This window comes from Cibotium barometz, chromosome 46 (assembly GCF_041138505.1).
Source record: "Cibotium barometz isolate CiBa-2024 chromosome 46, ASM4113850v1, whole genome shotgun sequence".
Taxonomy (NCBI): Eukaryota; Viridiplantae; Streptophyta; class Polypodiopsida; order Cyatheales; family Cibotiaceae; genus Cibotium; species Cibotium barometz.
The window spans coordinates 361,008-375,030 of record NC_141091.1 but is presented as its reverse complement, the minus strand read 5'-3'; the positions used below and the strand labels follow the sequence as shown (position 1 = coordinate 375,030).

The following is a 14,023-nucleotide window of genomic DNA, read 5'->3' as shown; positions in this document are numbered from 1 at the left end:
CTTTGAGGGCTTGGTCATATAAAGCTTAGTCATGGCCACTGTGAGCCTCTCTTGTAGCCCTGCAGACATTTCATCGTTGACTTCCCTCTTCAGAGAGTTGTCAGCTGTACCAAACGCATCTCACTTGCTATGCAGCAAGCTAGGCGTCATAGCTGCTTGCATGGACGCCGTTACCTACCTCCTCTTCTCTACCGACCTTGTTTTTTCTATGCAGCTAGACTTTGCCATGCGCTATGCAGCCTCAGTCCGGGCCAAAAATACCATGAACAGCATGCTTACCAATGTCTGGCCTGATCCACCTTTGGGTTTAGGAAGTGGAAGCCTGATTCGCTTCCAGGTTTGAGCAGAAAACCTATCTGCCATCCGGATTCAGCAAGCCAAGGTGCGTCGGAGTAAGCAACGGGTGCGAAATTGTCATTCCGGGGGGTGCGACTGAGCATTCCGGGTGGCGGAGTTTGGGGGTGGATGCGGAGTGCGCAAGTGAAACGAATAGCAGTCTGGGAGGACGTGGAGTTAAGGTGGCGGAGAAGTCTGCAGGATTCAGGAAGTCTACACGTTGGTTTATCAATCCGAGAAGTCCAGAACTATCAATCCGGGTGGCGAAATCAGAATGTGCACATTGAATGGCGGAATCGGCATCCGGATGTGGCGCAGAATTAATCCGGGTTCCGGGCGGCGTGCGGAAGCTGACCGGTGGGTGCGGAATGCTGAAGTTGAAAGTCTGGCTGGTTTTGTTGCTAGCTCCAGAGCTGAGGATTCCGGCTCCTCTCTAGCTCTCCTCTGCCAGCCATGGTGTCAAGAAAGGTCTATCCACATGGATGGCTATGTCACCCTACGCCTGGCTTGAAGCTCTCATACCACCTATGGTCTGATACACATGTTTTGCCTCTGTATATGAAGTGTTGGATGCTTTGCTCTCTCCTTCAGTTACAGCAAGTGTTTGACACAACCTCTTTAACTCTTTCCGCGAGCTAATCACCTCACCCGGTATCTATGGCATGAGATATGCGCTGCCCTGCTTATTAACGGGATTGTTAGGCCAATAAACCTCTTCGCCCTTTGCGCCCACTAGCTGGATAGAGGGGGGCCTATTTGCAAGGTCTCCCACAGAAAGCAAAACTACCCCATTAAATGGGTAATGGCCTTCGCACACGACCCCCTCACTCACTTCCACTAAACTCTCTGAGCACTATGAGGCTTTAGGCCTAGGAGAACCAGTCACTGACCGACACTGAGGATGTAAGATGGCTAAACCTCTTCCCATTATAATAGAAAAACCCCCAACAGCACCTCCGACCACTATGGAGAGAGCCCTACTATAGGTGTCTGAGGACACGCCAACTTTCCTGGTGGGGGAGTGTCCTAAGTTTTGCACGGAAGACCACTATGGCAAGCCCGACCTCCTCTCCAAAGCAACGAAGACGGGGGAAGTGTTCAACCTTCCATCTTGCCAGGACCCTGTCCAGGAATTCAATTTCAGCACTTCCGAGGAGCCCCGTCCCATCCTCGTAGGTTTTTGGCTATGGGACCATCCCGCCCTCCTCAACCAAGTTGCTGCCTACTTCCAACCCTATAAGGATTTATTTACATGGACATACAAGGACTTGGAAGGTGTTCCATCTGCCATTGGTGTCCACACCATTCCTCTCTAGGAGGGCACTTGGCCTGTTTGTGGGCGCAACTACAAGCTCAACCCAAAGTACACAAAGACCATCAAGGTGAAGCTAGAAAAGATTGAGGACACCCAAATCATTTCCCATGTAGAACACTCTGAATGGCTTTCCCCTATGGTGAGTTTTCCCAAGAAGAAGACCAACAAGATCCGTGTCTATGTGGACTTACGGTCTCTCAACAAAGCCACTATCAAGGATGGATTTCGTGGATCGGGTCTTAGAGGATAGCCAGGCATGACGTCTATAGCTTTATGGATGGGTTTAGTGGATATAACTAAGTCTCCATCCACCCGGATGACCATGACAAAACCACTTTCATCACCCAATGGGGTACCTACGTCTACAACCAGATGCCCTTTGGGCTATGTAACACTCCGGCCAGTTTCCAATGGCTTGTCACACCAATATCTTCAGGGAGTACCTCCTCAGTTTTCCTCGTACTTTCATAGATCAATTTTCTAATTTCATGGGCACTCAGCTTGTTTCTAGACCAGAGGCCTTTTCAAAACATCTCTCTCAGTTAGCTCTGGTCTTTGCAAAGTGTTGCTCCTCTTGGCTCCGCCTTAACCCCTTTAAATGTCATTTCTTAGTGGTCTAGGGCACCCTCCTAGGTCACATCATCTCTTCTGATGGCCTGGCTCCCGACCTTGACAAAATAGTTGCCATCCTTTGCCTTCCTCCCCCAATTAGCCCCAAACACACCGAGGTTTTTGTTGGACACACCGGCTACCATCGTCGTTTCATCGACATATATGTCGACATGGCCCTTCCTCTTACCCACCTCGTCAAGCCCTCCACCATCTTCCAGTGGTTTGGCATTCTTATATCTTAATAAGTGACTGATGAAAGCCCCCATTCTCATCCCACCCAATTGGACAATCATCTTCCATGTCCATACGGATGCAAGTCTCACTGTTGTGGGCGCAGTTCTTACTCAGCCTAGTGAGAAATACAAGATGGATAGACCCACCTATTATGCCAACGGCCTCCTCACACCCGTACAAGTTTCTCCCTTCAACAAGAAATGCATATCCAACAAGTCAATAGGATCCAAGGACAAAGAAAATCACTCATCTTGTGTATTGATTTTTCTTTGTTATATGTTTGTAAGTACTTTTTTTAATGACTTAAATTATTGGGTAATTTTCTCTTCCAACAGTGGTATAAGAGCCTTCACCGGCCAATACAAAGTACTTATACAGGTTTGAAACAATTAAAGACAAATGGAAGAAATTAAAGAAACAATTGAAGACAGGTGGAAAATTTTGAAGAAACGTAAAGGTAAGTTTCTACTCCTGCTTCTAAAGATGCACGATCCCCAAGATCAGCAAGGCCACTTTCGACACTCAAGTAACTAAAAAGGATAGTAAGATTAGCCGTTGTACTTTTTTTAATCAAATCTGATGGCAAAAAGGATGCTCATCTTGTACTTTCATGGTTAAGTTAACTGGATGATTACTTTTCTAAAGAGACTTTTTTAGAACGAGATAGATTAAATGTACCACCAACCATATGGTTAATTATGCATCACTATGATGGAATGTTCTGGCAATAGCCTTGACAAGGCTACTACTTGTTGGGAGGAGTTCCAATGCAAGGTGCAGGACAGCTTTTTATCACCACCATAGTTTGCCCTTAAAGGTCGTCGTGCATGAGACACTTTGTCTATGTTCAACCGCCTGCAAGACAATCCCTCAGTATACTAAGAAGTTTCGGCAAACTCTATGTGCCTAAAAATACTATTCAACATTGCTATGAATCTAGTCTTGAAGAAACTATTTAAGCGGAGGTAAACATGTTCAAGCCTACTTCACTTAATGATGCTATTGCTTTAGCACATGCGCTTTAGCACATGATACCGGATGAAAAAGAGGTTGAAACAAATCTGCTCGTCGTCCCTTCAATGCCTCTTTTCCAAATCATCGTAAAAACTTCAAGCTTTAACCAATAATCAGCAACCTTTTTCTCGTCACTACAGCACTTTACCCTACTTCTCCCAAGAGCCAAAAAACTGTGAATTTACTCATAATTCATTAGTTTTTTGACTTTCCCTCTTCTAAAGATTGGTGGCCACTCTTGTTTCAACAAGAGTAGAACCCTCAAACCATCAAGCCAAAAGAAAGCTCTCAAATTCCTTCGTAAATTGGAGATTCTTCTCTTTTCTATTCATTTTATGATTTTTGTCTTCTCTAAATTGAATGTGATGTTATGCCTCATTGAAAAAAAGGCATTTCCCTCTCTTCTTTAGTAAATCCAACCATTCTTATCCTAGATGAATGATTAATGGATAAAATCAAGTTTTTCATAATGTTTCTCTTTGATAAAGTAGAAAATGTTTACATTAGAATGATTTAAATACTCTTGGTGAACTTCTAATTAATTGTAAAGAGTTAAAAATTAAAAAATAGTCAGCCATACAAAGGAGGTTATGGTAAAATTTTTCTAAAATTGTGAAAAATAAGTTTTACTTTTTATTCAAAAATAGTAATTCTCATTGTATATGTATTCTTAAAGTGTTACTTTTCATCCTAGGTATAGAAAAATGCTTATTAAAAATATTTTATAAAAAGAAAGTGTTACATTCTTTAGAATTAAATTCTATGTATAGAAGGAAGCTTATTGAAATTAATTTTAATCATAAAAGAATGATTTTCATCATAAATGATTTTTATGCATAAACTTATGCATAAAAGATATTTTTATATTAAAAAAGTGATTTTCATCATAAATGATTTTTATGCATAAACATATGTATAAAAGATATTTTTTTAATATTAAAAGTGTGATTTTCATCATAAATGATTTTTATGCATAAACATATGCATAAAAGATTTTTTTTTTCAATATTAAAAGTGTGATTTTCATCATAAATGATTTTTATGCATAAACATATGCATAAAAGATAATTTTTTATATTAAAAGTGTGATTTTTATCATAAATGATTTTTATGCATAAATGGGTACATAAAAGATATATCTTTTATATTAAAAGTGTGATTTTTATCATAAATGATTTTTATGCATAAATGGGTGCATAAAAGATATTTTTTATATTAAAAGTGTGATTTTCATCATAAATGATTTTTATGCATAAACATATGCATAAAAGTGTTATGAAAAATTGGGTAGAGACAAAGCTGAAACTGAAACTGAAATGAAAGCAAGACTAGAAAAAGACACAAAGCATAGACATACCTTGAGATGAATGTAGACAAGACACAAGATTGATACTTTCATTGATGTGACACCCACAATATATAGGTGCATGGGGGAAGAGAGCTTGAGCTCTTGCAAGCACACACACACACTCACAAAACCCTAATAGAGAACACACTAGGTGAGAGGCTGAAAATCTTCTTCTTCTCTACTCAACACTCAACACACCATATACAAAGATAAGAGTACACATAATATGAAAGGTACTCAACCAATACATACACGGGTTCTCTATAGTGTGAACCCGACTAAATGAGCTGGCGCTATAACTATGCCAGTCTCTAGAATGGCTGTCACACAGCCTGTCATCCCACTGGCCGCATATCTCCCATGATCTCACCAACCATGCCAGTGGTGTAAGTGTGGGGCCTATCTCCCAGGCGGGTCATCAGTGGCCACCGCCTCACTAGACGAGCTCGATATCTCAACACTCCCCCTCGAGCTTAACTCCATCTCATGTACACCAAGCGAAGCCCTGAATCTGCGGAGCTTCTCTGTACCCAATGTTTTGCCAGTAAACCTCTCCTCTGGAGTTACATCATGTATGGCTGCAGTTGGAGTCCTGTTCATGATGTATATTGCTGTAGAAACAGCCTCAGCCCAATAGCAATGCGGCATATTCTTCTCTTCCATCAATGCTCGCGCAATCTCAGCAATGTGCCTGTTTTTCCACTCAGCAACTCCATTTTGCTGCGGAGTGTATCTGCATGTAAACTGTCTCCGAATACCATTCTTCTTAAAAAATTCAGAGAACTCATTGGAGAAGTATTCTCCCCCTCCATCTGACCTTAGGCACTTGACATATTTCCCTGTTTGCTTTTCAACCAAAACTCTGAAATTCTGAAAGTGAGTGAACACCTCACTCTTCTCTTTCATGAAATATACCCACACTTTCCTTGTGTGGTCATCAATGAAAGTCACATAGTACCTGCAGCCTCCCATAGATATGGTCTTCGTAGGACCCCATACATCTGAATGCACAACATCTAGTGCATTTCTGCTCACATATCTGTTACGTGGAAACACATGCTTTGTTTGCTTCCCAAATTGGTATGCTTCACATATTTTCTGCATACCTTCCACTTTAAATTTTGGCAGCCCTGTCACAATTCCTTTTGTCTGCATAGACTTCAATCTCTGCACATTTACATGTCCAATTCTTTTATGCCATATGTCTGTGTCTGCAACAACTCCTGAACCATTTGCAAACATCGCAGCACTCATTTCAGGCATGTCTACATTCAATGTAAACATTCTGCCCACTCTGTTGCCTTTTGCAACCAACCTGCACTTGTCTTTGAAATCTTCAACATAACACCCATCAGGGTTAAACCGAACCTGCAAACCCTGCTCAATCATTTGGCCAACTAAAACCAGATTCTTTGTTATGTTCAGTACATGAAGTACATCTGCAAGGTACTTCACTTTGCCATCCTGCATAGACAATGGCACATCTCCAACGTGGGCAATTGGATGAGTAGTGTCATCCCCTGTTTCCACAAAACCTGGTCTTTCCGGGTTTTTCATCTCCTTGAACTACTCCCCATGACTCGTCATGTGGTTCGAAGCGCCTGAATCCACATACCATACATTATCTTTTTGTGCTGCATCAACATTTTCAGACATGGCATTCACAACATGCTGCATAACAAACAACCTTTCATTATTCTCATTATTTCTGCTTGAGGATGCATAGTTGTTTTGCTGCACTTTCCCATTTTGCATGTCAGCCTGCTTCTTATAACATTCTGACTGCACATGTCCAGGCTTACCACAATAATAGCATTCACGTGCATCATTATATTGCCTTTGCCAATTTTCACGGCCTCTTTGACTCCCCCTGCCTCTGAATTTGCCTCTTCCACTTGCGTGTTGTTGTTGTTGTTGATTCTGGGACTGTTGTTGCTGCTGTTGCTGCTGGCCATAATTCTGATTACCTGTTCGGCCACCTCCTTGACCGCGTCCACGGCCTCCTCTACCTCGTCCTCTTCCTGAACTCGTGTAGAAGGCCCGTTGCTCTGAACTGTTTTTGCTTTGTGAAGACCGTTGGTCTTCACCCAAGTTCTTCTCTTCGATAATCAGCATAGATACCAAATCTGTAAAGTTGGGAATGTTTTCCCGAGTCTGAATAGACGTCTTGAATGCCTTGTATTGTGGCCCGAGACCACGTAGACAGACCTCCACCTTATCATCATCATCTACTGACACACCAATAGATGCAAGGGATTCCACAATACCCTTTATCTTCAACGCATAGTCATTCACAGACATGCTCTTTTTCTCCACAGTATGAAGTTCATTCTTCAACTATATCTTACGTGCCTTGGTATTTGTTTTATAAAGCTTTACCAAGGTGTCCCACGCCTCCTTGGGGGACTTGGCATCCTGAATGTGCCCAATCATGGTGTCCTGTATACTAATGGAGAGCCAATACATAACCTTCCTGGCTCCTTGGTTCCAGTCTTTAAACTCTTTCACATCTGCAGCAGTCGGATTTATATCCGGTATCTCTGGTGCCTCTTCATGTTCACCTTCTATGTAGTCCCAATAGCCTTTTCCCATTAGGAAATTCGTCAACCTGAACCTCCAAGCATGGAAGTTATTCTTGTCAAGCTTCTCAGCCACAATCTGAGTTATCCCATCATTTGACATCTTGCCAAACACACAATTTTACCAGAAACTGCACTCTGGTTTTTCTGCACAAACTGCTGTATTTTCTGCACAGCGGTACTGTAGTACTCTCAAATGTCACCAACAGTGACTTCAATGTGCATACATACACCCAATGGCAACTGTAGACCTCTTTGCAGCACCCACAGTGTCTGCACAGTCAATCTGTCTTCCTGCAGTTCTTAAAACAGAGTTCTGCAGAGAATCGATGACTTACCCGCAGTGCTCGAAATCGCCTGCTTTCTGAAAAACAGAGGTCCAGACGCGCCCGAAACGCGTTTTCGGCCAGAAAATCTCAGTCCGATAGGACTACTGTATAGTTGCCCTATAGCTTTACTCCCGCGAAGAAAGCTCCTCAATCAGAGATCGTTGCCGGTGCCTCCCGTAGAGCTCCCGACAAGGGTGTAGTCACCAACACAAATAGGGAAGAGTAGTTGAAGCTCTTACCCTCGTACCGCTTCCTGTGGTTCTCTTGCTTGCAGCTCAGCCCTTAGCACGAACCAGGCTCTGATACCATGAAAAGATGCAGGGGGAAGAGAGCTTGAGCTCTTGCAAGCACACACATACACTCACAAAACCCTAATAGAGAACACACTAGGTGAGAGGCTGAAAATCTTCTTCTTCTCTACTCAACACTCAACACACCATATACAAAGATAAGAGTACATATAATATGAAAGGTACTCAACCAATACATACATGGGTTCTCTATAGTGTGAACCCGACTAAATGAGCTGGTGCTATAACTATGCCAGTCTCTAGAATGGCTGTCACATAGCCTGTCATCCCACTGGCCGCATATCTCCCATGATCTCACCAACCATGCCAGTGGTGTAAGTGTGGGGCCTATCCCCCAGGCGGGTCATCAGTGGCCACCGCCTCACTAGACGAGCTCGATATCTCAACAAGAATTACAAGATAGAGTAGACTGACTTATGGGACAATTATAGAGGTGCCACATGGCACATACTCAAGACTTAAGACAAAAACTGAGACTAGACAAATGTAGACTAGAGAAATAGTACACCTAGTGTGCACTTATTTCCAACACCCTCCTTAAGTGGACACTAGGAGAAAGACAGAAAGACAAGACTAGAAGACAGACATAAAAACCTATAGACTGAGAGACAAGACAGAAGACATGACAGACAAAGATCCTGAGACACCCCTCCTCAAGTGATATCCTCATATGGGTCCACAAGGATAGGGACAAGATGGATCTAAAACAAGACACAGTCAGATTGATAGACAAATAGACAGACAGACAAGACTAGATAGACAGAAGACTGACTGTAGACAAATAGATGGACTTTGAAGACATCCCCTCCTCAAGGGCAATCTCTGCCTCTCGGGTAGGGACAAGAGAGAGGTCCTAAAGCAGAATGAGTAAGACATAGAACCCTTTGACCTACATCATCGGTGGTCAAAGTGGTAGACAAGAAAGATGAAGTAATCAGAAAGCCCACTCCTCATCATATGAGGAATGAACAGCAAGATTTGCTGATGGAGATGTTGCAGCAACATGGGCTGAGGTAGATGCAGGGGCTGATGTAGAGGTTTTAGAGTAGCAGTCCTTCTCCCGGTGATTATCACGGCCACAAATGGTGCATGGATGAGCCTTGAAGCAGTCCTTCTCCATATGATTAGTTTTTCCACAATGGGTGCAAGGCTTTCTTACCTTAGAGCTTCCTTTCTTTGCTAAAAATGCAGTGCCAGTTACCTTTTGTTGTTGAGTTCTTTCCTCTTCTTGGAGAGCATTGATGATACCTTCAAGAGTAGGATTATTGTGATACTTGAAGGTAGTGACAAGAGTAGCATAGGTGTTAGGTAAGCTTTTGAGAAGCACAGCAATAGCAGTATCTTCAGAGATGGGGGACTTCACTGATGCAAGCTGAACCATAAAGCTGCGAAAATAATTGACATGAGAGGCTATAGTAGCTCCCTCCTGCATATATAGATCAAAGAATGAGATCATAAGTGCAATCTTAGAGTTTTTAGAGCGGGGTCCAAAAAGGGTATCCAAAGTGATCCATGCTCGAGAAGCAGACTGTATGTTGGAGATGTGATGAATGTAATCATCTCCAAGACCGAGCAAGATGATAGCATAGGCTTTGTCATTCTTGGCAGTGGGAGCATAAGTGATAACTTGCTCAATGTCGGAATCTTCGGGAGCAGCATGGTGAACAACGTCCCAAAGACTTTCTTTCATAAGATGGCACTTGATTTTGATTTGCCAAGTATGAAAGTTGGACCCATTGAATTTGTCGATAGACATGAGAGAATGAGTAGAAGAGGCCATGTGGGAAGGTCTTACCTCTTGCTAAAATGCAAGGGCAGTGTCTATTCCCTTACAAGATTGCAGAAATGAATGAAAGAAGAGATCCAAACTGTTTTTAGAAGCCGGCTCTCTCACCACTTGTCAAGGCCATAGCATGTGACAGCCCATCGAAGCATGAGGAACTAGCAGTTTGCAGATATGAGGATAAGAAAAGGACTGACCAGCAAACTGAAGGAGACAATGCATAGTACCTTGTAGACTCTTCAAGAGGAAGCTATGGCAAAACTGAATGCAGCAAATAGCTCGTTAACAGGAGGAAAGTCGATGTGCAGCTACTTCTAGATGATGCGCACCCTTGAGTCAATGAAGAAGGCAGCCAAAGGAGAGCAGCAACAGTACAACGGGCAGCAGCAGCTCCAAGAAAGAGAACAGTAGCAGCTCCACGAAAACGAGCTGTATGAGCCTGAACAGGGCAGACAGCAAGAAAGTGGGCGGACAGAAAGTTCAGGCTGGCGGGTTGCTTACTGATATGACGAGCTGCATGTGCAATACTAGAGGACAGGAGCGAACATATAGAAACGGTGAGATGCAAAAAAAGGCGTGAGGCAGCTCCCAAAAATGTGGCCGCAGATAGTTAATCTGCTACAGCAGCAGGTCGATTACTAAGAGCAGGGGCAGCACCCAGCTAAGCGGCAGCCTGTTCTGAACCAAGTGATTGCAGCAAGAGAGAGAAGAGGGGCAGTCGCTCACAGGAAACAGGGGCAAAGATGAGGGGAGCCAGGATAAACCTGCTCTGATACCATGTTATGAAAAATGGGGTAGAGACAAAGCTGAAACTGAAACTGAAATGAAAGCAAGACTAGAAAAAGACACAAAGCGTAGACATACCTTGAGATGAGTGTAGACAAGACACAAGATTGATACTTTCATTGATGTGACACCCACAATATATAGGTGAGAAGTACAAGATAGAGTAGACTGACTTATGGGACAATTATAGAGGTGCCACATGGCACATACTCAAGACTTAAGACAAAAACTGAGACTAGACAAATGCAGACTAGAGAATTAGTACACCTAGTGTGCACTTATTTCCAACAAAAAGAAAATTTTTTATATTAAAAGTGTGATTTTCATCATAAATGATTTTTATGCATAAAAGAAATTCTTTTATATTAAAAGAGTGATTTTCATCATAAATGATTTGTATGCATAAACTTATGCATAAAAGAAATTCTTTTATATTAAAAGAGTGATTTTCATCATAAATGATTTGTATGCATAAACATATGCATAAAAGAAATTCTTAGTGAAGCAAAGAGCCTACCCTATGAACCCCAAATATTCCAAGATAGAGTCCGGGAGGAAATCGAACGACTTATAGATGCCAAATTCATCTACAAGAAGATAGAGCACACAGAATAGGTTTCATCCATAGTGATAGTACCCAAAAAGAATGGTAAAGTGAGAGTGTGTGTGGACCTCAAAGAGGTCAATACTGTCATAATATGGGATCACTATCCATTGCCCACTCTACAGGATCTCTCTCAACCCTCTCTCAAATGCCAATTTTGGGTCTGGCCTGGGGTAATCTTAGGGCCTATTGTCTCAATTTACGGAATCTCCATCAACGGCAGCTAGATGCAACTCATTCTTGAGCTTCCAACCCCGACCAATTTCAAAGAAGTCTAGCGATTCATGGGACATGTTGGATATTATCGACGTTTCATCTTCATGTACACCAACATCACTTCTCCCCTTTATGGACTCTTGGTAATCTTTGAATGGACATAGGAGTGCCAACATGCATAAGATACCCTAAAGAGAGCTAGGGCAAGCGCCCCCATCTTGAGATTCCCAGATTGGAAAATCATATTTCATGTCCACATAGATGCCTTTGGTTTGCAATTGGGTGCGTATTGGCTAAACCCAGCAAAACACAATAGGGATTTCCCTATTAGCTTTTCCAATCGATTAAATGAGGCAGAACGAAACTATACCACCATGGAAAGAGAAGGGTTAGCCATGGTCTACACCAATAAAAAGTTTCGCCATTATCTTTTGGCAACCAAGTTCATTTTCTTTGTGGACCATCAAGCTCTTCTTTACCTCGTAAAAATAAATCCTATACCACTGGCAAAATCACCAAATGGCTTCTAATTCTACTAGAATTTGACTTTACTGTCATAGTACGAAAAGGCTCACAACATGTCTTGGCCAACCATATGCCATGCATCCCTAATGGTGAGCCACTGGTGGGTGTTAATGATGACCTCCCAAATGCCCCCTTATTCTAGCTATGCTTGATTCCTAAATGGGAAGAGGAAAATGCACACTTCCTCGCTAATGGCCTACCCGCTGAAGCACTTATCGAGAGAGAGAGAGAGAGAGCAAGACACCTCATCAAAAAGACTGCCCCGTAGGGAAACTTTACAAGCAAGGCAAAGATAGAATCATGAGATGATGTGTCCGAGATGGCGAATATGTGTCGATTCTAGAGCAAGTCCACTTTGGAATCACAGGCGGGGTGAGCCACCGGTGTGGGTGTTAATGATGACATGCAAATGTCCCCTTATTCCAGCTATGCTTGATTCCTAAATGGGAAGAGGAAAATGCACACTTCCTCGCTAATGGCCTACCCGCTGAAGCACTTATCAACAACAGAGAAATGAAATGAAATGAAATGATATATTAACGTCTTCAGAAGGCCAAAATGACCTATGGTACCAAAAAGGTTACAACAATTGGTGGATCTGATACAATGTCCGTGTAAGAAAAGCTAAAAACAACTAAACAACTAACTGAAACTGAAACAACTATGAGGAAAAGTACGGTACTAGGAGCTCCTAATGGATAACATCTGGGAGGAAAATTCCAGCAACAAAGGTAAGCATCATACACATCACTATCCAAAGATGTCTCTCATCGGTCGAATGGCGGATATCCTCAATGTCCTCCATGGTGAGTACTCTGATTGGACGTCTCCCATGCCATGCCAGTATGGTCCTGATCCTCTGTTGTAGTCTCCGCCGGTGTCGAGATGGGCCTCTCATCTTGGGGTGCCTGGACGGCCCCAGCTCTATAGCCCGATCAATCAGTGTACCTCTGGTGCGGCTATACTCTGGGGCTAGCTGCAATGCCTACTGGCCTGACTGCTCAATCTCTGGTCAAAAGAAGTGTGTAATTTGCCTCTGTAGGTGTCTCTCCCTCTCTGATCCCCTCCCTCTCAAGAGACCCTCTCTATGTCTACGAAGCTCCAGCAAGTATAATCCGAGGCATCTCTGATCCTGGTATCTCATGACTCTAGAAAGTGGTCCGAAACCCTCTCCAAAGAGGCAATGAAAACGGCCTCGTATCTCATAATGTACTGGACACTGACATATGTAATGTAACTCTGTCTCTGGCTCCATTTGGCACAGCTGACAAATCCTGGCCTCAGCTGGTACTCCTCTGAATCTGCCAGTCTCAATCTCTAGTTGGTGTGAGGATGTGCGCATCTGACCAATAGCACACCGTACCCCATGAGAAAGATGAGTATCCATGTAGCTAGGTCTAATCACAAACCCATCCTGCGTGAGCTGGAGAAGATGATCTCTATAGAAAGCCATCTTCGTACCAAGCTCGTGTGTTGGCTGTATCCATGTCCTCCTAGTGTCCAGCTGAATCAAGTCCTGCTTGATAAGTCTGGTAATCTCTGCCCGTGTGAGAGAGAGGGAGGGTGCATCCAGGGAGTACTGAAATGGAGGTAGCCTGTCCATACTAAAGCCATGCAGCTGGAACCAAGCTGTCATCTGTGCATACCAACATGATCCGTCTCCTTGTGATGCCAACTGGCTGGCTGTCAGCGCTGCCTAGATGTGTTGTTGTTGCCACCACCACCTGTTAACGTTTGTATTGCTGCTGCCAATTAGCCGCCTACAGCCTGTCTATACCAATCACACCAGCGCGCTCCTGAGTGCTGCAGTTTGAAGTTTGCCGCCACTACTGTGTGACACCGCCTGCTGTAGCCACCTTGTGCCAGCTGCGCCGCTAAACAACTGCCAACTGCTTGTTGTTGCTACTGCTGTCGCTGCCTACAAAGCACCAGCCACTGCCTACCCTTTGGCCACCACCTGAACCTGCTGCCCTTGGGTCACACCATCTGTAGCCAGATGGTCTGTGCATGAATCGTCATCTTTGTACCTGG

The 14,023-nt window shown here is 43.3% G+C and overlaps 1 long non-coding RNA gene across 1 annotated transcript in view; it reads left to right on the top strand.

The window, feature by feature from the left end:
- LOC147611787 (uncharacterized) overlaps positions 1-14,023 on the top strand; it is a 35,571-nt gene that overhangs the window by 1,637 nt on the left and 19,911 nt on the right. The gene's annotated exons all lie outside the window — the stretch shown is intronic.